Source organism: Mesoplodon bidens (genome assembly GCF_964165515.1).
Source record: "Mesoplodon bidens genome assembly, chromosome: 1".
NCBI classification, from domain to species: domain Eukaryota; kingdom Metazoa; phylum Chordata; class Mammalia; order Artiodactyla; family Ziphiidae; genus Mesoplodon; species Mesoplodon bidens.
Window position 1 is genome coordinate 86,596,862 of NC_138176.1, and position 26,335 is coordinate 86,623,196.

Sequence of the window (26,335 nt, forward strand, 5' to 3'; positions counted from 1 at the left end):
TCTTCGTTGCTGCATGTGGGCTTTCTCTAGTTGCAGTGAGCGGTGGCTACTCTTTGTTGCGGTGCGTGGGCTTCTTGCTGTGGTGGCTTCTCTTGTTGCGGAGCACGGGATCTAGGCGCACAGGCTTCAGTAGTTGTGGCACGCAGGCTCAGTAGTTGCGGCACAAGTGCTCTAGAGCACAGGCTCAGTAGTTGTGGCACGTGGGTTTAGTTGCTCTGCTGCATGTGGGATCTTCCCAGACCAGGGCTGGAACCCACATCCCCTACACTGGCAGGTGGATTCTTAACCACTGCCCCACCAGGGGAATCCTTATTTCTTAATTTTAGGTACAAACAAATGAAATCAGGATTAACCAAGGGAATTTCAAAAAAAAAATTCTCCCATAAAGATCAAAAGATTATAAGATTCTCCTTCCTAAGGTAGAAAGTTGCTGGGTTCCAGGTTTTTTCTTTTTTACTGTTCTTCTCATACTTAAAAAAATTTTTTTTTTTTACTGTTCTTTTAAAGTTCTGAGCATCCAGTTTCCAATGTGGGAAGTGGTAGTGGGTTCCCCCATACCTCCAACAAGGAATTCTCAAGCACCAGCAGGGAGTCCAAGAATTCAACTCAATTCTGACAATATCTACCTGAAGATAGCATCAGATTCTATAGATTGAGGGCTCAATCCTACGAGACTGGCCTGCTCCATCCCCACTTAAGACTTTGGACACCAGTCACAAGCCCAGGTTATTACCTGTACTTCTGACCAAATGGCGATAAGTCAGATGCTCCCAAGACTCCATCCCTGGGTTTGAATAATTTGCTATAGAGGCCCACAGGACTCAGAGAAACATTTTATTTACTAGATTACCAGTTTATTGTAAACTGGTGTATAACTCAGGGACAGCTAGATGGAAGAGATGCGTAAAACAGGTATGGGGAAAAGGTGTGGCACTCCCATGCCTTCTCTGTGTCACTCTCCCAACATCTCCATGAGTTCAGCAACCCAGAAGCTCTTCAAACCCTGTCCTTTTGGGTTTTTATGGAGGCTTCTTTACACAGGCATGATTGATTATACCTCTAGCTCCTTCCCCTCCCCAGAGGTCAGGGGGTGGGATTGAAAATTCCAACCCTCTAATCACATGGTTGTTTCTCTTGGCAAACCAGCCCCCATCCTTAGGTGCTTTCCAAAAGTCACATCATTCATATAACAAAAGACAATTTTATCACTCTCAACACTTAGGAAATTCCAGAGGTTTCTGGAGCTGTGAACCAAGAACTGTGGATGAAGAACAGATATATATATATATATATGAGAAGTATATTTTGGTTATCTGAATGACCAAATATATATTTCTTATAAATCACAATATCACAATTAGTCTCCTATTGGTAGACATGGGGCTATTTCTGGTTTTTTGTTATTAAGTAATAAAGCCATGAATTCCCTTGAATATTCCACACGTGTGCCAGTCAAACTAGAGGTGGATATGGCTTCAGGAATCGCTGGATCTAGGGCCAAAAAAAAAAAAAAAAAAATGATGGCAGAGCCTGCTTCTCTGTCCAGCCCCAGCTCTCCTTGTTTGGCTTTAGTCTCTAGCTGGCTCTTCCCACATTGCCTGGCGTGGGCTCTGTAGTCAGACTCCGCAAATTTAAATCTTGGGTCTACCACTTACTGGTCATGTGATTTGTGGAAGTTCCTATATTTTCTATCTTTCAGGTGCTTCATTTTGAAAATGAAGGTAAAAATAATTACTATTTTATAGCATTATTTGAGGAATTAAATGAGATTATAAATGCAAATTACTAATACATATTTATTAGAGTTCCTGGAATATAGTAAGCACAAAGTAAATATTAGCTTTATTATTGGTGGTGTTGTTTTCTAAATGATTATTAAACCAATCACCATGACTAGGGTTAAATGCCCTTGAAGGAGAAAAATCAGCCCATGTAAACTATATGGATTGAGAATGGTGAAGTTTCTCAAAAGATATGCTAGAAAAAATTTATATATGTATATATGTGTGTATGTACATATACATCCATACACACATATATCTAATACATCCTGTCATAATCACAGAATACAACATAAAACTAAAATCTGAATAAAGGTGTATAGAGAATGAAAGCAAATTTATCAGAAATGTAATAGTGATTATGTTTGAATGGTTGAATATTGGTACCTTTTTTCACTTCCTCTGTTTTAAAAAATGTTAACTATGTATTATGTTTTTAATAATAACATCAACAATAGTATATTCAATAAAATCTTGTTGGGTGCCTGCCAGCTAGGCACTCATCTGGGCATTAGGGATAGAGAAGTGAGCAAGAGGCAAAAAACTCCCTGCCCTGTGGAGCTCACATTCTAAAGACAATAGCACTCTACTAAAAATTAAAAGAGAAGAAAAACTGGATCTGACAATAGAACTGTCAGCACAATCTTAAGTCTGCTACTTGCAGCTGTGTGACCTCCAGGGAGTCACTTAATGTCTCTGAGCCTCGGTATCCCGACCTAAGGATAGGGATAAAAGACTTATGTAACAAGATGACTGTGACAACTAAGTAAAATAATGAGTATATGACTGCTCTGAAGTGTAAATCATTGTACATATATTTAAGGTGTGATTACTGTGGACTTTTCTAAGAATAATACTGTCAAATTATTTTTTATGACAAATTGTGTCTATAGGAAGTACTGAATGATGCAATATTTAAATCCTTTTTATTGAAATTGCTTAATAGCATGAAGAGCTAACTGAATGTTAAATTGTCTTAAGTTTTATGTGATGAGGAACCTGGACATTAAAATATCCAAGATCTCTTTTATTACTTAAAATTGGAAACAAGAAAGAACATTTGGATAACACTCATAGTGGAAGTTTTTATTATCTAGGAAAGATATCTAATTTTTACCACTCCTGAAAGTGATTTCCTACTTTCTGACTAATTTTCTAAGAATTCTATTCAATTTAAGCTATAATGAATTCCTTTTGACTTAAGTATCGTTGAATACATAAAACGTTGCTTTTTCGTTCTGCTTTTTGATTTTCACCAAATATAATTTTCAGTGATCTCAGGCAAGTAAAGAGTGCATGGAGTTACTTATGTTATGGATCATAGAATTTTATTATTAGAAGGGACATTACGGAAGCTCTAATCTAACCCCTCATTTTGCATTGAGAACGTGAAGCTCCTGAAAAAGGAAGTCACTTTCACCCACAGCCAGTGAGGTCTCCACCTGGGCAGAACCCTCAGCTCTAGGCTCCCAGTTCAGCACTGACAGCTTAGGCCTTGTTCCAATTCAGCCCAGCCTCTCAACAGTTTATGCCCTTTTATAAGTTTCACCGCATCCCTGGGGCAGAGCCCCCTGTGCTACAGGAAATGAAAACTTAACAGCTACACTGTTAGATAACATCAGTGGGTTTTCTTTTTCCCACAGAAATGTTAATATTTCTGGGGTTGAAGTTTTTTAAAGTTTTCCTAATAGAACTTGTCCTTCTTGGTCCGAGTTGCATTGTCACCCAATGCTCCCCTTCTTCTTCTTCTTTTTTTTTTTTAATTTAAGCCTCTTTATTTATTTATTTTTTTAACATCTTTATTGGAGTATAATTGCCTTACAATGGTGTGTTAGTTTCTGCTGTATAACAAAGTGACTCAGCTATATGTATACATGTATTCCCATATCCCCTCCCTCTTGCGTCTCCCTATCCACCCCTCTAGGTAGTCACAAAGCACCGAGCTGATCTCCCTGTGCTATGCGGCTGCTTCCCACTAGCTATCTGTTTTACATTTGGTAGTGTATATATGTACATGCCACTCTCTCACTTTGTCCCAGATTACCCTTCCCCCTGCCTGTGTCCTCAAGTCCATTCTCTACGTCTGCGTCTTTATTCCAGCGCTTCCCTTCTAACAATCCAGCTCTGGCATTCAAGAGCAGAGCAATAAAACATCTCACCCTCATCTCTCCTTTTAGGTTAGATTTGTATCTTCATTTAGAAGGAAATAAAAGGATAGCTCTCGTACTATAAGCTTTTATACTTACTTTTAAAGCAGCTCATGCCATTAGCTGATCACTAAGATTCTGGTTTGACCCAATACTCTTATTTGTAATCCCTCAAATCTATATATTAGAGATGGGAAAAGTAAACAAAGCAAACAACAAAACCTTCCAGTTTCACTCCTGACTGTTTACAATGGTGTAAGAAACTAGCACTGGCCCATTTCACAGCTCCCGCTGATACCACTGTAGCGTGGGAGACTCAGAGGTGTCCCAAAGAGCCCTGCGCTGGCTTCATCCTGCTGTTGCTCTGCAAGGGCTGGCTTCTCTGGAAGTCCTCTGCATTATTCCACATGTGACCAAACCCACCAGCATCCTCTCTGATAAGCCCACCCTTCTTTTGTGTTGCTTGTGGCTCGTTCTTACTTTGAAGGATAGAGGATGTCGAGTTTCTGTTCTGTAGCAGCTCTGGCATTTATCAAGCCTCATTGCCTTTAGCTTTGGCAAGCAATGCTTTTAGTTTCACCCAGAGGCCTGCAAACAACTGGTACCTTGTAAGTTTCACACAGTTGTTATTAATGATTAGTGCTCCTCAGCCCCTCAATAAATAAGAGTGGGTCAGAACTTGTTTACCAAAAGAAAATAGACTTTGATTAGACATGGAGTGTCTTAAAGGGCAGGTAAAAGGAGAACTGATTTACAGGCCAATCTCTCATTTTAATGTTACTTTTGTTAATTGGTATATGCTATTTCTGAAGTCCTGCTCCAGGTATTTTTAAAGATCAATGTTATTGAAAGTTGGAAACATGTAGGGGAGTAGAAATCTATCCTCCTGACCATCACATTTACCACTGAAATCTGAAATTTATATTTGCATGAAGTTTTGATCATTGAAAATACTTCTGAGAAATAATTATGACTATCAGGTCAAAGTTTGCTAACTAATTTTGAAATTGTTCCAGTGACTGGAGGCACCAAACAAAGGAAATATTGTAGAAAAAAGCCTTTCAGTAGCAATCAAAGAACAGCCTCTGTAACTTGCTGTGTGACCCTGGGCAACCTGCTTCATCATTCTGAGACTGCCTTGTTAGCTTTAAGTTTAGGATGTTTGGATTAGCTGAGAGAGCTCTTCTAGGATTAATTATCTATAGTGGTCTCTCTGTGGTTTTATGACTTGCTAGAAATTACTTGGTGTGGAGGGGTGAGATTGTTTCCACTCTGTTTCTGGGTTGTTGACAGGGTAAATTGTTCATTTCTCATCATTTGAGCCCATCTGCTTCATAACATTGCAGGTTTACAGCCCTTGTTTCAAGGCAGCCACATTATCTATTTTGTAAATGTGGAGGATCACAGAATGTTTTTAATAAGTGAGGACTGAAACAGCAGGACCATTGCATAAGCTTCTTAGAACAGGCATGTGTTAAAGAAACTAATCACAAAAGCTCAAGTCATGACATTAAGCAGACCCAGAAGAGGGCCATTTACCTTTTATTTGCAAACAGACATTTTTCGTCGGCCCTTGGTAGAGTATATGGCTTGGATAACACATTTAAATGGTAAGGTTTGCCAGCTCTCGATACATAGATTATTACTAACACACACTTTTTCTTCCATTATCAAATTAATAAATTTTCTATGGTTATTTTGTGATATAGGCAATGGGAAGTCATTGAATTTTTAGTTTCAAAATGTGTGTGCTTTCCAAGACTGTGTTATAGCTGTGTTTTTCTGGGACTCCATTCTGGTTTATAAGTAGGCAAAGGCAGTATAAGAGGAAACCTTAGTAAGACTAATGTCAACAACAAAAAAAATCGAAGGCTAAGGTTTTCTTATCTGAACTCAGGTTTAGTTTCAATGCAATTTCCTCTTTTGATCCTGATGTCTGCAATGGTGTCAGCAACCTTTAGTTTATTTATGGCTCCTTGGTATAATCTAACTATGTGTGAAAGCCTGGTACCAGGCTTCCCTAAATGTCTGGGTGATAAAGGTCAGGCCAGAGCAGAATTATGGGGGGGAAGCAGCTACCTTTATTCTGTTTTGTTTGACCTAGCAATAAAATATATAGCCAGAGTTGGAAGTGGGCTTCCACAAAAGATGAAAATTTAGAGGTGGATATATAGACTTGTACTTTATAGATACATACATACCTAAATAGGCATTCAAATATCATATTTGAATTTGGGAAGAGATGGCTGAGGACAAAATTAGTAAAAACTCAAAGGATTTCAATGCCCCCAAAGCAGCAGTTTTCAGTTGTATCTTTGAATCTGCTTTCGAGGCTAATGTCATAACCAAGGAAAGAAACGCAACAACATAGAGGTAGTTTCCACATTCTTAAGTTTCTGGCACTTAGATTCTATACCTAGTAGAAAACTCAACTGACTCTCTTAAAATTTTGACTTAATATTTGTAAAATTTTCTTAAACAATAGTCTTTACCTAAACTTGAAGATCAAATATTAAGTACAGTTGAAATAATACCTTTAAAGTTTGTTTTGTTTGGTAGCATCTTTCTTTTATCAATTGAAAATGATGAGAAGATACTTGTTGGATTTCTGAATCCCATTTGTTCTGCTAAAACAACATTGCAGCCAAAAGACCCTAATGAAAGTTTCCCTGTGACAAGCCTAAACAATGAGCCAATAGGAATGAAAAACCAAAATAATGAGAAAATGATGTAAAAGCCCAGCTTTCTGCTCTCCCCATAAGGATTTTAATTACAGAGAAATCAACAGCTGTGAGAGACCTTCAAGATGGAAGAGGAGTAAGAAGTGGAGATCACCTTCCTCCCCACGAATATATCAGAAATACACAGACATGTGGAACAACTCCTACAGAACACCTACTGAATGCTGGCGGTAGACCTCAGACTTCCAAAAGGCTTTTTTCTTTTGCCCTACTCTCCATGTACCTGGGTAGGGCAAAAGAGAAGAGAAAAAAAAAAAAAGAAAAAAGAATAGGGACAGGACCTGCACCAGTGGGAGGGAGCTGTGAAGGAGGAAAGGTTTCCACACACTAGGAAGCCCCTTCACTGGCAGAGAACGGGGTGGGCTGAGGGGAAGCTTCGGAGCCGCGGAGGAGAGCGCAGCCACAGGGGTGCAGAGGGCAAAGCGGAGAGATTTCCGCGCAAAGGATCGGTGCCGACCAGCACTCACCAGCCCGAGAGGCTTATCTGCTCACCCGCCGGGGCGGGCGGGGGTTGGGGCTTCGGGAGAGGACTGGGGTTGGCGGCGTGAACACAGCCTGCAGGGGGTTAGTGCACCACGGGTAGCTGGGAGGGAGTCCAGGAAAAGTCTGGAGCTGCCTAAGAGACAAGAGACTTTTTCTTCCCTCTTTGTTTCCTGGTGCGCGAGGAGAGGGGATTAAGAGCGCTGCTTAAAGGAGCTCCAGAGACAGGCGTGAGTTGCGACTAAAAGCGCAACTTTTCATGCCCAGAGACGGGCATGAAACGCTAAGGCTGCTGCTGCCGCCACCAAGAAGCCTGTGTGCGGGAACAGGTCACTCTCCACATCTCCCCTCCTGGGAGCCTGTGCAGCCCGCCACTGCCAGGGTCCCGTGATCCAGGGACAACTTCCCCGGGAGAACACACGGCGCGCCTCAGGCTGTTGCAACTTCACTCCGGTTTCTGCCGCTGCAGGCTTGCCCCGCATCCGTACCCCTCCCTCCCCCCGGCCTGAGTGAGCCAGAGCCCCCTACTCAGCTGCTCCTTTAACCCTGTCCTGTCTGGGCAGGGAACAGATGCCCTCCGGCGACCTACACACAGAGGCGGATCCAAATCTAAAGCTGAGCCCCAGGAGCTGGGCGAACAAAGAAGAGAAAGGGAAATCTCTCCCAGCAGCCTCAGGAGCAGCGGATTAAATCTCCACAATCGACTTGATGTACCCTGCACCTGTGGAATACCTGAACAGACAACAAATCATCCCAAATTGAGGCGGTGGACTTTGGGAGCAACTGTAGACCTGGGGTTTGCTTTCTGCATCTACTTTGTTTCTGTTTTTATGTTCATCGTAGTTCAGTATTTATAGTTTATCATTGGCAGATTTGTTTATTGATTTGGTTGCTCTCTTCCTTTTTTTCTTTTACATATATAGATATATTTTTTTTCCTTTTTTCTTTTTATGAGTGTGTATGTTTCTTTGTATGATTTTTGTCTGTATAGCTTTGCTTTTACCATTTGTGCTAGGGTTCTCTCTGTCCGTTTTTATTTGTTTTTGATTTTTAGTATACTTTTTAGCGTTTGTTATCATTGGTGGATTTGTTTTTTGGTTTGGTTGCTCTCTTTTTTCTTTCTTTTTTTATTACTTTTTAATTTTTAATAATTTTAAAAAAAATTTATTTTAATAACTTTCTTTTCTTTTTTTCTTCCTTTTCTCCTGAACCATGTGGCTGAAAGGATCTTGGTGCTCTGGCAGGGTGTCAGGCCTGTGTCTCTGAAGTGGGAGAGCCACATTGCTCCACCAGAGACCTCCCAGCTCCACGTAATACCAAACAGAAAGCTCTCCCAGAGATCTCCATCTCAACGCTAAGAACCAACACCACTCAATGACCAGCAAGCTACAATGCTGGACACCCTATGCCAAACAACTAGCAAGACAGGAACACAACCCCACTCATTAGCAGAGAGGCTGCCTAAAATCATAATAACATCACAGACACCCCAAAACATACCATTAGACGTGGTCCTGCCCACCAGAAAGACAAGATCCAGCCTCATCCACCAAAACACAGGCACCAGTCCCCTCCACCAGGAAGGCTACACAATGCACTGAACCAATCTTAGGCACTGGGGGCAGACACCAAAAACAATGGGAACTACGAACCTGAAGCTTGTGAAAAGGAGACCCCAAACACAGTAAGTTAAGCAAAATGAGAAGACAGAGAAACACATAGCAGATGAAGGAGCAAGGTAAAAACCCACCAGACCAAACAAATGAAGAGGAAATACGCAGGCAACCTGAAAAAGAATTCAGAGTAATGATAGTAAGGATGATCCAAAATCTTGGAAATAGAATGGAGAAAATACAAGAAACGTTTAACAAGGACCTAGAACAACTAAAGAGCAAACAAACAATGATGAACAACACAATAAATGATATTAAAAATTCTCTAGGAGGAATCAATAGCAGAATAACTGAGGCAGAAGAATGGATAAGTGACCTGGAAGATAAAATAGTGGAAATAACTACTGCAGAGCAGAATAAAGAAAAAAGAATGGACAGAATTGAGGACAGTCTCAGAGACCTCTGGGACAATGCTAATGCACCAACATTTGAATTATAGGGGTCCCAGAAGAAGAAGAGAAAAAGAAAGGGACTGAGAAAATATTGGAAGAGAATATAGTTGAAATTTTCCTTAATATGGGAAAGGAAACAGTCAATCAAGTCCATGAAGTGCAGAGAGTCCCATATAGGAGAAATCCAAGGAGAAACATGCCAAGACACATCTTAATCAAACTATCAAAAATTAAATACAAAGAAAAAACATTAAAAGCAGTAAGGGAAAAACAACAAATAACATACAAGGGAATCCCCATAAGGTTAACAGCTGATTTTTCAGCAGAAACTCTGCAAGCCAGAAGGGAGTGGCAGGACATATTTAAAGTGATGAAAGGGAAAAACCTACAACCAAGATTACTCTAACCAGCAAGGATCTCATTCAGATTCGACAGAGAAATTAAAACCTTTACAGACAAGCAAAAGCTAAGAGAATTCAGCACCACCAAACCAGCTTTACAACAAATGCTAAAGGAACTTCTCTAGGCAGGAAACACAAGAGAAGGAAAAGACCTATAGTAACAAACCCAAAACAATTAAGAAAATGGTAGTAGGCACATACATATTGATAACTACCTTACATATAAATGGATTAAATGCTCCAACCAAAAGACATAGACTGGCTGAATGAATACAAAAGCAAGACCATATATATGCTGTCTACAAGACAGCCACTACAGACCTGGAGACATATACAGACTGAAAGTGAGGGGATGGAAAAAGATATTCCATGCAAATGGAAATCAAAAGAAAGCTGGAGTAGCAATTCTCATATCAGACAAAATAGACTAAAATAAAGGCTATTACAAGAGACAAAGAAGAACAATACATAATGATAAAGGGATCAATCCAAGAAGAAGATATAACAATTTTAAATACTTATGCACCCAACATAGGAGCACCTCAGTACATAAGGCAAATGTTAACAGCCATAAAAGGCCAAATCGACAGTGAAAAAATAACAGTAGGGGACTTTAACACCCCACTTTCACCAATGGACAGATCAACCAAAATGAAAATAAATAAGGAAACACAAGCTTTAAATGACACATTAAACAAGATGGACTTAACTGATATTTATAGGACATTCCATCCAAAAGCAATAGAACACACTTGCTTCTCAAGTGTTCATGGAAGATTCTCCAGGATAGATCATATCTTGGGTCACAAATCAAGCCTTGGTAAATTTAAGAAAATTGAAATCATATCAAGTATCTTTTCCAACCACAACGCTATGAGGCTAGATATCAACTACAGGAAAAATTCTGTAAAAAATACAAACACATGGAGGCTAAACAATACACTACTAAATAACTAAGAGATCAGTGAAGAAATCAAAGAGGAAATCAAAAAATACCTAGAAACAAATGATAATGAAATCACGACAACCCAAAACCTATGGGATGCAGCAAAAGCAGTTCTAAGAGGGAAGTTTATAGCAATACAATCCTACCTCAAGAAACAAGAAACATCTCAAATAAATAACCTAACCTTACACCTAAAGCAATTAGAGAAAGAAGAACAAAAAAACACCAAGTTAGCAGAAGGAAAGAAATCATAAAGATCAGATCAGTAATAAATGAAAAAGAAATGAAGGAAACAATAGCAAAGATCAATAAAACTAAAAGCTGGCCTTTGAGAAGATAAACAAAATTGATAAACCATTAGCCAGACTCATCAAGAAAAAAAGAGAGAAGACTCAAATCAATAGAATTAGAAATGAAAAAGGAGAAGTAACAACTGACACTGCAGAAATACAAACGATCATGAGAGATTACTACAAGCAACTATATGCCAATAAAATGGACAAGAAGAAATGGCAAATTCTTAGAAAAGCACAACCTTCCAAGACTGAGCCAGGAAGAAATAGAAAATATAAACAGACCAATCATAAGCACTGAAATTGAGACTGTGATTAAAAATCTTCCAATAAACAAAAGCCCAGGACCAGACGGCTTCACAGGCAAATTCTATCTAACATTTAGAGAAGAGCTAACACCTATCCTTCTCAAAGTCTTCCAAAATATAGCAGATGGAGGAACACTCCCAAACTCATTCTACGAGGCCACCATCACCCTGATACCAAAACCAGACAAAGATGTCACAAAGAAAGAAAACTACAGGCCAATATCACTGATGAACATAGATGCAAAAATCCTCAACAAAACACTAGCAAACAGAGATAAAGTGGCGGGCCAGGCTGGTAGGGCTGTGAGCACGGCCCGGGCCGGACATGGCGGCACTCTACGCCTGCACCAAGTGCCACCAGCGCTTCCCCTTCGAGGCGCTGTCTCAGGGGCAGCAGCTGTGCAAGGAAGGTCGGATTGCACACCCTGTTGTGAATTGCACCTACTGTAGGACTGAGTACCAGCCGGAGAGTAAAATCAACACAATATGCAAGAAATGTGCACAGAATGTGCAGTTGTATGGAACGCCCAAACCTTGTCAGTATTGCAACATAATTGTAGCATTTATTGGCAACAAATACCAGCGCTGCACAAATTCAGAGAAGTATGGACCACCATATTCTTGTGAACAGTGCAAGCAGCAGTGTGCATTTGACAGGAAAGATGATAGAAAGAAGGTAGATGGGAAATTGCTATGCTGGCTGTGCACACTTTCATACAGGTGGGTCCTTCAGAAGACCAAAGAGCAGAGGAAGCACCTGAGCAGTTCTTCCCGTGTCGACTGAGTGGTGGCAGTCATTATAACAGTCAGAAAACACCTTCTACATCTTCAATTCAAAATGAAATCCCAAAGAAAAAAATCCAAGTTTGAGTCGATCACAACCAATGGAGATAGCTTTTCCCCAGACCTGGCTCTGGACTCACCAAGCATTGACCACTTTGTCATCATTGCCCAACTGAAGGAAGAAGTAGCCACTCTAAAGAAGATGCTGCATCAAAAGGATCAAATGATTTTAGAGAAAGAGAAGAAGATCACAGAGCTGAAGGCTGATTTTCAATACCAAGAATCTCAGATGAGAGCCAAAATGAACCAGATGGAGAAAACCCACAAAGAAGTTACAGAATAATTGCAGGCCAAAAACTGAGAGCTCCTGAGGCAGGCAGTTGCCTTGTCCAAGAGCAAGAAGTCAGAGAAGTCAGGAGCTATAACCTCTCCATGAGAGACCACAAGAACGCTCCTGGCCATAGCAATGGATTCCTGGGTTAGGGTGGCAATGTAGCTGTTCTCTGGGAATTGCAAGCTTTCTTAAGAAATCTCTATTTTACTATAGTTATCCTTCTTTGTGCAATTGCAGTGGGGCTGAGTGGAAACACCTGGTTTGTGCTATATTATGACTGCATGCTTGAATGTTTGGGGTTTCAGGCTCTCTCTCTCACTCTCTCACACTCTCCCTCACTCCCCTCTCTACCCCCAACCCTTCTCTCAGTACTACTGTCTCTCTGTCTCTCTTTTGTTACTTTTTTATGTGTGTGTGGTGGTCACTGCTCAGTGTTATGTGCAGAATGGTTTGGTGTTATTTATTTATTTTTGGGTCCATCATTGCATCCTGCCATACCCATGAGCAAGTAGTTGGCATTAATTACATATCACTGTCACCCTCTGAACTTTGAAAACTGTCACCTTAAGACTTGGTACAGTGGAAGAGAATTTTTCTCTCCAATAAACGTTTTGCTTCAGGGTATACTCTTGGGTTTTTTTCCAGGTGTATTATGTATGAACTTTGTACTATGTATAGCCAGAGTTTTATTTATTTTTTTAAAAAAGAACCTTTTTCTTGATAAAGGAGTAATGGTAGCCTAGCTTGTTCTTCTTGTAAAAGTGATGCCTCTTAAAAGAAGTCCTACTCTCTAGCGTTTAGTAAAAGAATCAGATCTTTTCTTTCTTGTTACCTTGGAGTCTTAAAAACTGATTGCTAAGGTGAAACAATTCAATATGTAAGTATGCAGTTAAGTGCCTTTTGGAGGATTTCTTGGAAGACCATGTAAGAAGATACTTAAGGGAGGTAGCAAAGATTTGGACAGTCTGTCTAAGTAAAGGCAGAAAGAAGGGTTGTCCAGGTTGTACTGGACACTTCTCTCCCCCACCCCTTTCTTGATTGTTTTATGTGACTGATATTAACTTCTCACACTGCCACCTCTTTTAAAAAATGCCCTTTACTTATATCAGTTGTCATACTGGGCCATTTTCAGGTAACTTTTTTTTTTTACATGATTCAAAATGGGATAATATTCAGACAACAGAGCATTTTGGAGGTTAGTATGAGCTGCTCAAGTATGGACTGTAAGTCCTGGGAGAATGATATCACTGTACCTTTTCCCCACTCCTCCTCACCCACCTCAGCCTGTACACTCCCTGCCTTTAATGGAAATGTGTTGAAAACAGGTGCTTCTCAAAAGCAGCTTGGCCACAGCCTGAACTGTGTCCTGTTTCCCCTTCTTGACCCAATAGGCACATGGATTCTCTTTTCCAGGTGAGTGGATAGATTTGCATTTCTAGGTGTACTCTCAGGTCCTCTAGATGATGTTTGTGAAAGGAACTAGAGATGTGTAGTGTGCCATGAAACAGTAAAACCAGCTACCTTGGAATCATTAATGCAGGGGGTGGTACTAGAGTTAGAGGTAATCATAAGGGCAGATGACATTTGTACCTCAGTCTACCAAAAGTGTAGCAGTAAGTTTAACTTGCTAGGCATTTCCTAGGAGCAAATGCTTCTAATTTGTGAGTATTCTCACAAGTTGAGCCATGCACATAATTGGACAGAAATGTGGAAATGAGTGGCTTCCCTCTGGTAAGAGGAACAATGGACCATGTTACTTACCTATCACTCTAGTAGAGGATGTAATTTTCCCTTCTAAGCAAGGGAAATGGCAGTGCTAAATAGTTTTGTAACTTTTTGAATGAGAAACTTTTAGGTAAAGATAAACTGTCAGATAATATTTTCAGATGCATTTACATTGACTATGGGGAAAAGATTGTGAAAAAAGTTAGTCATTTTTTTTAATTTTAAAGACTTGAGAACTTCTGTTACATGAAGTGACAATGTAAAAACACATTTAGTTTTATACTAAATCTTTTTTAAGGTCTTGGCATTTAATATAAAGCAAATCCACACATTTTCTAACTTTCCACGAGTTCCAAAAAGGGAAGGAAGAAACCTCAGTCTTGAAATTTTGGTTTTTAAAAATCATGGCACCGTTTTACCATGAAATTGAGTGGCTAACTTTTGGTAACACCTTTTGTTTATTTGTATGTTTGTAATAATGGACCTTTTAAAACACAGGAATGTTTTGGTTTGTACAGACTTTGGAAAATGTGTGTTAATAAAAATTCATATTGACTTAAAAAAATACTAGCAAACAGAATCCAACAGCACATTAAAAGGATCATACACCATGATCAAGTGGGGTTTATCCCAGGAATGCAAGGATTCTTCAATATATGCAAATCAATCAATGTGATACACCATATTAACAAATTGAAGGAGAAAAACTATATGATCATCTCAATAGATGCAGAGAAAGCTTTTGACAAAATTCAACACCCATTTATGATAAAAACTCTGCAGAAAGTAGGCATAGAAGGAACTTACCTCAACATAATAAAGCCCATATATGACAAACCCACAGCCAACATCGTTCTCAATGATGAAAAACTGAAACCATTTCCACTAGATCAGGAACAAGACAAGGTTGCCCACTCTCACCACTATTATTCAACATAGTTTTGGAAGTTTTAGTGACAGCAATCAGAGAAGAAAAAGAAATAAAAGGAATCCAAATCGGAAAAGAAGTAAAGCTGTCACTGTTTGCAGATGACATGATACTATACAGAGAATCCTAAAGATGCTACCAGAAATCTACTAGAGCTAATCAATGCATTTGGTAAAGCAACAGCATACAAAATTAATGCACAGAAATCTCTTGCATTCCTATAAACTAATGATGAAAAATCTGAAAGAGAAATTAAGGAAACACTCCCATTTACCACTGCAACAAAAAGAATAAAATACCTAGGAATAAACCCACCTAAGGAGACAAAAGACCTGTATGTAGAAAACTATAAGACACTGATGAAAGAAATTAAAGATGATTCAAACGGATGGAGATATATACCATGTTCTTGGATTGGAAGAATCAACATTGTGAAAACGACTATACTACCAGAAGCAATCTGCATATTCAGTGCAATCCCTATCAAAATACCAATGGCCTTTTTCACAGAACTAGAACAAAAAATTTCACAATTTGTATGGAAACACAAAAGACCCCGAATAGCCAAAGCAATGTTGAGAAAGAAAAACAGAGCTGGAGGTATCAGGCTCCTAGACTTTAGACTATACTACAAAGCTATAGTAATCAAGACAGTATGGTACTGGCACAAAAACAGAAATATAGATCAATGGAAGAGGATAGAAAGTCCAGAGATAAACCCATGCACATATGGTCACCTTATTTTTGATAAAGGAGGCAAGAATATACAATGGAGAAAAGACAGCCTCTTCAATAAGTGGTGCTGGGAAAACTGGACAGCTACATGTAAAAGAATGAAATTTGAACACTCCCTAAGACCATACACAAAAATAAACTCAAAATTGATTAAAGACCTAAATGTAAGGCTAGACACTATAAAACTTTTAGAAGAAAAGATAGGCAGAATGCTCTATGACATAAATCACAACAAGATCCTTTTTGACCCACCTCCTAGAGAAATCAAAATAAAAACAAAAATAAACAAATGGGACCTAATGAAACTTAAAAGCTTTTGCACAGCAAAGTAAAACATAAACAAGATGAAATGACAACCCTCAGAATGGGAGAGAATATTTGCAAATGAAGCAACTGACAAAGGATTAATCTCCAAAAGTTACAAGCAGCTCATGCAGCTCTATGTCAAAAAAAACAAAGAACCCAATCTAAAAATGGGCAGAAGACTGAAATAGACATTTCTCCAAAGAAGATATACAGATTGCCAACAAACACATGAAAGGATGCTCAACAACACTAATCAATAGAGAAATGCAAATCAAAAGTACAATGAGGTATCACCTCACACCAGTCAGAAAGGCCATCATCAAAAAATCTACAAACAGTAAATGCTGGAGAGAGTGTGGAGAGAAGGGAACCCTCTTGCACTGTTGGTGGGAATGTAAATTGATACAGCCACTATGGAGAACAGTATGGAGGTTCCTTAAAGAACTAAAAATAAAGCTACCATATGACCCAGCAATCCCACTACTGGGCATATACCCTGAGAAAACCCTAATTCAAAAAAAAAAAAAAAAAGTCATGTACCACCATGTCCATTGCAGCTCTATTTACAATAGCCAGGACATGGAACAACCTAAGCATCCATCGACAGATGAATGGATAAAGAAGATGTGGCACATACATACAATGGAATATTACTCAGCCATAAAAGGAAATGAAACTGAGTTATTTGCAGTGAGGTGGATGGACCTAGAGTCTGTCATACAGAGTAAAGTAAGTCACAAAGAGAAAGCCAAATACTGTATGCTAACACGTATATAGGGAATCTAAAAAAGAAAAACAAAATGGTTCTGAAGAATCTAGGGGCAAGACAGGAATAAAGACACAGACCTACTAGAGAATGGACTTGAGGATATGGGGAGGGGGAAGGGTAAGATGAGACAAAGTGAGAGAGTGGTATGGACATATATACACTACCAAACGTAAAATAGATAGCTAGTGGGAAGCAGCTGCATAGCACAGGGAGATCAGCTCGGTGCTCTGTGACCACCTAGAGGGGTGGGATAGGGAGGGTGGGAGGGAGACGCAAGAGGGAGGAGATATGGGGATATATGTATACATATATCTGATTCATTTTGTTATAAAGCAGAAACTAACACACCATTGTAAAGCAATTATACTCCAATAAAGATGTTAAAAAACAAAAAAAGAAAGATTAGGTCATGAGCCCACTTGACTGGGATTAGTGTCCTTATAAAACAGGCCTCAGAAAGTTAGCCTCATTCTATGTGAGGACTCAGCAAGAAGTTGGCAGTCTGCAATACTTAAGAGGGCTCCAGAACTTAAGAGCCTCCAGAATAGTGAGAAATCAATTTAAGTTGTTTATAAGCTACCAAGTATGATATTTTGTTATAGCAACCCAGACAGACTAATGTTATTGAAATTGGGGGTCTGGCTGCTCGCTGCTCAAAAGCCAATAAAGAGGCAAAGTTGGTGGAAAGGAAAGCTTCTGTAGTTCAGATGTCGGCAAGAGCTTTTATCGATGGAGAGAGGGGGCTACATACAGAAACAGCACAGTCAGCTCTGACAGTCATCAGAATTGTGGCAGCTTATGTCATGGCTACAGTCTGGTCATCACCCAATTAACTTCTTCCACCTGGTGGGGATTTCAGTATCTATACGACAGCTCACAGGATGTGGCTTGGAATATATCTATAGCCCTTGAAGAGGAACTAAAGGTCCTTGACTATGCTTAATGACTAAAGTATTATTATTTAGTCTTGTTGGACTGTTTTCCTTTGTTTCTGCATTTTCTCACTTCTCTGATTAAACTTCTTCTTTAGCTAAAGTTTTTCCACAGACAAAAGGCAGGCTGAGGATGTGGGGGGCAAGGACCACAGGATCCTGTTCCATTTCATAAACTAGGCAGAGGAACTTGGTTTTAGTTTCCATTTTTATTTCAATTTTTCCCAGCTCTTTGAGGGAATGGGACGATGACCGCTCTGGCTAGTTTCTGCTGAAATGGGGGGTAGTGCTGCCTAATTTGGGGAATGCACACTGAGTTGGAACAAATCTCAAGTTCCAAGCTTAGTATCAATATTTTCTATTCTGAAAACATTACCTCTCTCTTCGATTACTTTGTCATAGTACCTAGACAAACATTTGAAAATGAGTTGACCTATTACAATGAGAATAATAATCAAAATTCATCTTTGTATTGTTCTTTGAATTTCTTTTTTCTTATTGGTTAAAGCAGGTGTGCAATGTATGCTTAATAGGCCACAAACAGGATGCTTTCGTTAGCCTAAAGTTCAAATTAAATCATCTATAAGCCAGAATGACTTCCCCATACCTCAATATGTGAAAATTTCGTCCATCATTTTCCCCTTTTAATTGTAAATCTTTTCATAGAAAGCACTGATAATTAATATATTTTCCCAGCATTGCCAGAGTGGCTCAGCTTCCACTCAGTGGCTCCGTTCATGTCCGTCAGTACTAGGCCTACTTATTTGTTTATATGTTTGCCTAGTCATCTATTTTGGGGAAAAACTAATCAGACATAACATACAAGTATAAAGAGGTATGCTGATAGGGAAACATTTTATAGGCTATACATTTTATCAGTTATACCCAATTGTCACACAGACTTTGTACATGTGCTTCAAGTAGTAAACTTAAAGCCAGCAGTGATACACATCATAAGTAGTTATATTCTGTGACAACTTCAGTAGACAATTTTTTCATCTGGAACATTGGAGTCAAAAGTATGGTTAGAAGTAAAACAATAGCTTTCCATTAGAGTTCTTTAAATTTCTTACTAATATTTTTCTCTGAGATGCCTCAGGGGCCCTCTGGAAAACTCAGTTAGCTAGAGAAAGAAACTTACAATCTGTTATCAAAAGCAGCTCAGTATTCCAGGAAAACTTTGTTTTCTTCCCATAGAGAGAAAACCAAATTCAGTCTTGCATCAGTTTACTGCTAGTAACAAAATTCATTTACCTAATTAAATTCAATCTAATCTTAATCCTGACAACATACAAAGTTCTTTTCTCAAATTCCTTTTTCACAAACATTTTATTGCTTTCTGGATCCATATTAACTTGTGCCTTATTTTCTCCATACAAAAGTAACCAGACCTAGGACAAAATTATTCTCCTTCTTTTCCCCCTCAACAAAAATGTCTCCAGTCTTTATATCTTCTCTTGCCGGCAAAACATGTCCTATTTGCTTTACATACAGAAATGCTTCCCTTATCATTTTTATGTATTACAAATTTTAATCCTTGAAAACCTTAACAAAACCAAGAAACAAGTAATTGAACTGTCATACCAGCATTTTTTGATTGGCAAACTTAAGAACATATTTTATAACCTTTAAAAACGTACATTTTTCTCATAGCACAATATCTCTTTTTAATGTGATACAAGATACATGTTTAATAAACCCAAACCCTCTTTCTTCTTCTTCTTTTTTTTTTTTTTTCTGGCTTGAATTTCTACTAATTAACCCAAGGTTGAAGTCTCAGGGTCTCAGGCAAAGTGGGTTGTGTTTGTATTTCAAGGACATGATGAGAGTTAACTTTAAGCTTTCTCCTAGGAATATTTTTATTCTCTCAGAGTCAGAATTCTGCAAAAAGTATTTTATCAAGCTGGCTTTTTATAACTGCATATGCAAAAAGAACCAGTTTTGGAGTTTCAAAAGAGTTTCATTTTAACCAATTTTCTCTGGAGTTGGAAGGATAATGTTGGTGGCCACACAGTGCTTAAACAAATTATCTTCCTTTTTCTTTAGTCATAGTTTCATAGCTAAAATCTTTCTCATGAACAGAACCTGAATTTCTCATTTTACAAAATACAACAAGAATACCAACCACACAAACGGAATACACATTGACACACCAGAAGACAGAAGTGTCTCAAGTCCTCTAAGACAGTGGTACCCAACCTTTTTGGCACAAGGGACTGGTTTCCTGGAAGACAATTTTTACGCGGGCGGGGCGGGGGTGGGCAGGAGAGGGGGGTGTGGTAAGGTTCAGACAGAAACGCGAGTGACAGGGAGCAGCGGATGAAGCTTCTCTCACTTGCCCTACACTCACCTCCTGCCCTGCAGCCCGGTTCCTAACAGGCTGCGGCCCGGTACTGGTCTGTGGCCCGGGGCTTGGGGACCCCTGCTCTAAGAGGAGTCCCAAACAAACACCTCCCCAACACAAATGGCCTTCAAAGTCAGACACACGTCAGAACCAATTGGCAAAATGCCCAAATAGCAGTTCAGTGCTCACAAATGGCCCTCAACGTCAGACACAGTCAGAAGCAATTGGCAAAATGCCGAAATGACACTCAGGGCTCAAAAGTGAAGTTTGCCCGGATGTACACCGGTGGACTTACTCGGTCTTGGAGCTCATCAGCTGGTCCAGATGCACGTTTCCGTTCCACCAAGGAAAAGTGTAAGTTGGCAACCAGTGCCGAGCAGGGAGAAACAGGGAGAATCCCGGAAACAAATGGTTTCAGCAGCTCCTACGAATGTCCCCCAAAATCTCCCTCTTGGGGCTAGCTAGCCACGAGCAGCGGACTCCTCGCGGCCATCCAGTCCAGGCGTGTCGTCATGGCTGCGGCTCTACTCGGGAAAACCCCGGGGAGCCAGACGTCACGAGAGCGCTGCAGCCCCACGTTGGGCTCAAAAGCTGTTCCTGAAAGTTGGGTCCGGCTGCTCGCTGCTCAAAAGCCAATAAAGAGGCAAAGTTGGTGGAAAGGAAAGCTTCTGTAGTTCAGATGTCGGCAAGAGCTTTTATCGATGGAGAGAGGGGGCTACATACAGAAACAGCACAGTAAGCTCTGACAGCCATCAGAATCGTGGCAGCTTATGTCATGGCTGCAGTCTGGTCATCATGTAGTTAACCGCTTCCACCTGGTGAGGGGTTTCAGCATCTATGAGACAGCTCACAGGATGTGGCTCGGAATATTATCTATAGCCCTTGAAGAGGAACTAAAGGCCCTTGACTTTGCTTAATGACTAAAGTATTGTTATTTAGCCTTGTTGGACTGTTTTCCCTTGTTTCTGCATTTTCTCACTTCTCTGATTAAACTTCTTCTTTAGCTAAAGTTTTTCCACAGACAAAAGGCAGGCTGAGGACATGCGGGGCAGGGACCATAGGGTTCTGTTCTGTTTCACTAAGACAGAAACCAAGATCTGGGTGAGAGCTGTGTTTATTGCTACTGGGGTGTCACTGCTTCTACACTCTCTCATTGACAGAGCATAGAAATACATGTGTGTATACTAATCCGTGTATATACACATATTAATAAACTTCTCTATACATAACCATCTGTATTTATATTATTCTAAATATTAGTTTATACTGGCATCTCCAACTCTATTTCGTCACCATCACATGGATCATTGTAGCCTCCTCTCCTTGTTTATCAGTAATCTCCCATTCCAACAGTGAAAAACCGGCTTCCCCCATCTGCCATACATTTACCCAATTGTCTAATTCCAGTATATACTTATAGCAGTACCAGAATTGTTAATACTTACCCCCAGGGGAAACAACTTTGTCAACTGGACTATAGTGTTCATGTAAGTTTCTTTTGCTCTTAGTTTTACAAATTCCTTTTCGTTTCTAAAGTTACTTAGGTCAGCAATTCCCTCCCCTCCCGCCTGCCCCCAGCAAAACCATCCCCTTCAGTGGTGTGGTTTCACATGCATTTGTAATACAATTAGATCCTCTGGCCAAAATCTGTATTCCCTTTTGGGATCCCCTGGCCTCCTAGATGATTTCTTAAAATTTGCATACATTAAACTGTACAGTTAGAAAATTAAAAAGTGAAAATATATAAGCTAAGTGATCAACTCATGCAATTAAATGCAAAGAAAGCAGGAGGAAAGAAATAGAGATAACATTAGAAATTAACAAAACATAAAACAAAGAAACTATTTAAAAGAGTAATAAAACCAAAAGCTGCTTTCTTTGAGAAAAATGAAACAATTGACAAGCTCTTGGGAAGATTTAAGAAAATAAGACACAAATAATTTAAAAATAATAAAGGAAATAAAATTAAAAGTATGTAAAATACTTAAAGAACATAATACTATGAATAAATTTGGAGCAGTGCATTTGAAAATTTAAGTAAAATGACAAATTTTAAAGAAAATATAAATTAAATTTTTGATTTAAGATAAAATAGAAAACTTGAGAGAATACTATCAGTAAATAAATAGAATAGTCACAATGCTCCAAAGGATAATAGAACCAGATGGTTCACAGGTGTGTTTTATCAAATATTCAAGAAGTCAATAACTCCTACTAGTATACAAATTGTTTCTGAGGATAGAGAGAGAAGGAAAGCTTTCCAATCAATTTTGTGAAGCAAAGAAAACCTTTACAAGAAAACTAGACAAAGGCAGTCTGAGAAAGAAAAATTAGAAGACATTCTCATTCTGGGACATGAAAGCATAAATCCAAGAGAAATACTTTATGGTTATAGTCTATATATGGTTTTGTAAATAGCTTTATATTCTCTGTGTATTTATATAAAATATACATAATTTTTGTAAATACATATAAAATCAGGACTTGTACAACAAACCAGATGTTGGCATTAACTTTGTATTTTATCTTACCCAAAATGCAGATGCAATAATCATTTTTATTATATAGTGTTTAAAAGTACTTTCCAATTCTTAGTTCAGTCCTCTATAGATCCCTTGAGAGTAGTTTCATTTTACTTTTTTATGGTTACTTCATTTAACCTGAATTTGTAATGAGCATGAAATGGGAATTTTAAAGGTATTTGCCCAAGCTCTTGTCAGAGAAGAGTGTCATGACATTTAACCCCGAGAGGCTCCAGATACTGAACCAGTCTCTGCCCTCGTTGGTGCCTGCCATTCAGCCCCCTACCTGAATGCTCCAAAGAGCTGCCTGCAAAGGAGAAAGCCTCAAGGTGGCTTGAGGATGTGTGTCGTTTTCATCTCTGACAGAATTCTTTGGGAGCACTGGGTGAATAGATAAGAGACGTTCCTTCCTCACTATTCTCACCCCTCCCGGGAAACTGATTACGATCCAAGACACATGTAGACTGAAGAACTGCTTTGATTGAAAGGACTTGGTTCCTTGCTCTCATGGTATTAAGTGGCTGGGGTGGGGTAGAGGTTTATGAGGGTGATCATAAAAGAGAAGCCAGGGAATGACCTGCTTTTAACCCAACCTCTGCGTCACGTGGACTCAGGGACAATTTCTACGTAGAATCTCAGCTTTCCTTGCCAATGTCAACTTGAGTAGTGTGGATCAGAAACACAGATCCTCCCAAGGGTGTTAAATATAAATGTGAGTATAACAATCATGTCAACTGGGCTTTAGAAACATTTCCTTTGAACTTACATTTGAATATATTTGCCTGATTGTGGGTATCATGTGTGCATGAACCCCTAAGCAGTATCCCACATGGTGAGTGAGCACTCCCACAGAGATATCGACAAGGCTGAAGATGAAAACAAGGTCTGGAAGTAGTTTACTTGTGCTAAAAAAATGTATTCTGGGCTTCCCTGGTGACGCAGTTGTTGAGAGTCCGCCTGCCGATGCAGGCGACACGGGTTCGTGCCCCGGTCCGGGAAGATCCCACGTGCCACGGAGCGGCTGGGCCTGTGAGCCATGGCCGCTGAGCCTGCGCGTCCGGAGCCTGTGCTCCGCAATGGGAGAGGCCACAACAGTGAGAGGCCCACATACCGCAAAACAAACAAACAAACAAACAAACAATAATGTATTCTGATACTTGTTCAGATAGTAGGGTGGACTGTTGCAGTAGGTGTAGGGGCTACTGCAATGGGGTTTTGCAGCAAGGAGAGATTGGGCTTACCTCAGGATACAACAAAGAAAAGTAGGGATTTACAGCCAAAGAGCAGGGTGGGAGGAGGGGTCAGTGGATGAAAAATTATGATGAGAGTATGGTGATACTTGCTAAACTGACCTAATGGGATTCTTGCTGAAGGCAGGCTGGGGTGATATGATATTATCTGGGGATGGTGGTAGGGGATGAGAAATTTGGCCAGATGTCCAGAGTCATCAGATTCCAGGGTGGGGGATTTGGGCTAAACTGACTTAGCAGGATTCTTGCTAAAACTGGGCTATGCAGGCCCTCCCAGGATGGACACTGAAGATCCAAGCCTAGGCAGCTCAGACCAGCCTGACTACAGGTCAAGGAGAGAGTCTGTCACTTGTTGGGAGAGGACACCCGTATGCAACAATGAACACAGGAGAGGTCAGCGATGGTTCAGTCCTGAATTTGAGGATGGTTTAACAATGATAGAGACCATCATTGTGTGTTCATATTGATACACATTTTACATATCTGAGGAGAATGGGAAGAAAGGATGTTTAGAAAAGAATGGGATCGGGCTTCCCTGGTGGCGCAGTGGTTGAGAGTCCGCCTGCCGATGCAGGGGACACGGGTTCATGTCCTGGTCCGGGAAGGTCCCACATGCCGCGGAGCGGCTGGGCCCGTGAGCCATGGCCGCTGAGCCTGCGTGTCCGGAGCCTGTGCTCCGCGACAGGAGAGGCCACAACAGTGAGAGGCCCGCGTACCACAAAAAAAAAAAAAAAAAAGAAAAGAATGGGATCAAGCTGACATGGGATGTGGGCCCAAATATCAAATTCAATGAAAAAAGCCAGTTACAAAACTGTGTGTTTAGTATAATTCCATATTTTGTAAAAATGAATGGTAATAATAAATAGTTTATTTACAGGGAAGGAAAAAGTTTTGGAATGTAAACAGAATTGTTAAAAATAGTTTTCATTGGGGAATAGAATTAGAGTGAAGGTTCAAGTTTCATGGTATAGGTTTGAGTAATTTTTTAGTTGTTGTAGTTTTCTTTTTATAACAAACACTACCTTAGCAATTAGGAAAAAAATATTTTTTAAATGGGGGAGGGGCTAAAGGGGCAACAGAGCCCTCATCTCTCCTTAGCACTGTCTAGGAAAGAGTTCAACCAAAGAAGTCATATCAACTAACTCACTGACCCCAAAGGTGATACTCGAATCCTGTTGTCAGCTGCTCTTCCCCCAGGCAGGACACAGAGTTCACCAGCTTTCAGCCTGCAACTCAGGCAGTGGCTGTGTGAGCTTCTTAAATGCCAGGTACATAGGAAAAATTTGTATGGGAACAAAGGTATAAGAGAGCGAATCAGGAGAATGTCAATATCAAATACTCAATGTGCCAACAAAGTAAGTCCTTAGTAGAATGAGCACAGGTCCAGCAAACTTTAAAAGTAAATCTGTGCCAGTGGGTCCCACAGGAAGTCAGAGCCTCTTTCCCAAAGGCAGGAAATGAGAATCACCCCTTCCAGCATTGGCTTTATCTATAACCCTGGATTTGACACTGAGTTGTACCCCTTATTAGCTGTGTGATATGGGGGAAGTTACTTAACCTCTCTGACCCTTGGTTTCTTCATCAGAAAAATGTGGAATAATAGTATCTACCTAATAAGACTGTTGTGTGGATTATCACAATATGCCTCAGCTCGGGGGCTGGCATATAAATGAAGGCCCAGTAAGTATCTGCAATTAAAAAACCTATAACAAAAGAAAGTAAATATGTACAAAACAAAATCCCAAACAACCACAGATAACTCTATATGCTAAAACACAAAAGCATTAAATAAAGGTTTATTGGCATCATATTACAGACACATTTTATCTTATGCAAGCATTACAGCAAATTCTGTATAGTGAGATATATAAACAAATAGAAAGAAAGGTTGTTGTGATATAGTATAAGACATCATTAGATGGAGAAATCCTACACAGTAAAAGGAACTTAGTGATCCTTCGTGAATTATTTCTCTTTTGTCTCTAGCTCTTCATATTTATCCATGTCAAAGATAATTTGTTGATAAATGTCCAGGCCAACCTTTGAATATGTTTTAAATTTTACCCATTTTTATCAATTGTCTCCTCATGTATTCTATTCTGTAAGTTCACTAATAAGCACTAGAGCTCACACCACACAAATGGAAATAGAAAGATGCATACATTTGGAGCCAGATGTATCCATTTTTTTCTTTTTTTTTTCTTTCAGATGTATCCATTTTTTATTCAATTTGTGACCTTGAGCACATTATGTAATTTCTTTGTTCTTTGGGATCTTTGTCTGTTCAATGAGACTGCAATAATGTCTTCATCTCAGAGTTGTTATGGGGACTAAGTAATTGTATCTCACATGCCTGGCACTCAGTATGTGCTTAAAGGTTGTTAGTTTCCCTGCTTTACCAAAAGGAATCTTAAGAGATCATTACCCTTCTCATTTTACAAATGAGAAAGCTCAAGACCACAGAAGTTAAAAAAACCTCACATCCTGAGTCCCATTTCTACACTCTTTCCACTGCTGTCCTTTCTCTTATTAGCTTGTTTATCTT

At 39.6% G+C, this 26,335-nt stretch overlaps 1 pseudogene across 1 annotated transcript; it reads left to right on the forward strand.

Moving 5' to 3' along the window:
- Positions 1 to 11,464: 11,464 nt before the first annotated feature.
- LOC308622159 (protein FAM76A-like) lies at positions 11,465 to 12,442 on the forward strand (annotated as a pseudogene). The gene has a single exon. The product of its transcript is annotated as a protein FAM76A-like (transcript).
- The last annotated feature ends 13,893 nt before the right edge of the window (positions 12,443 to 26,335 follow it).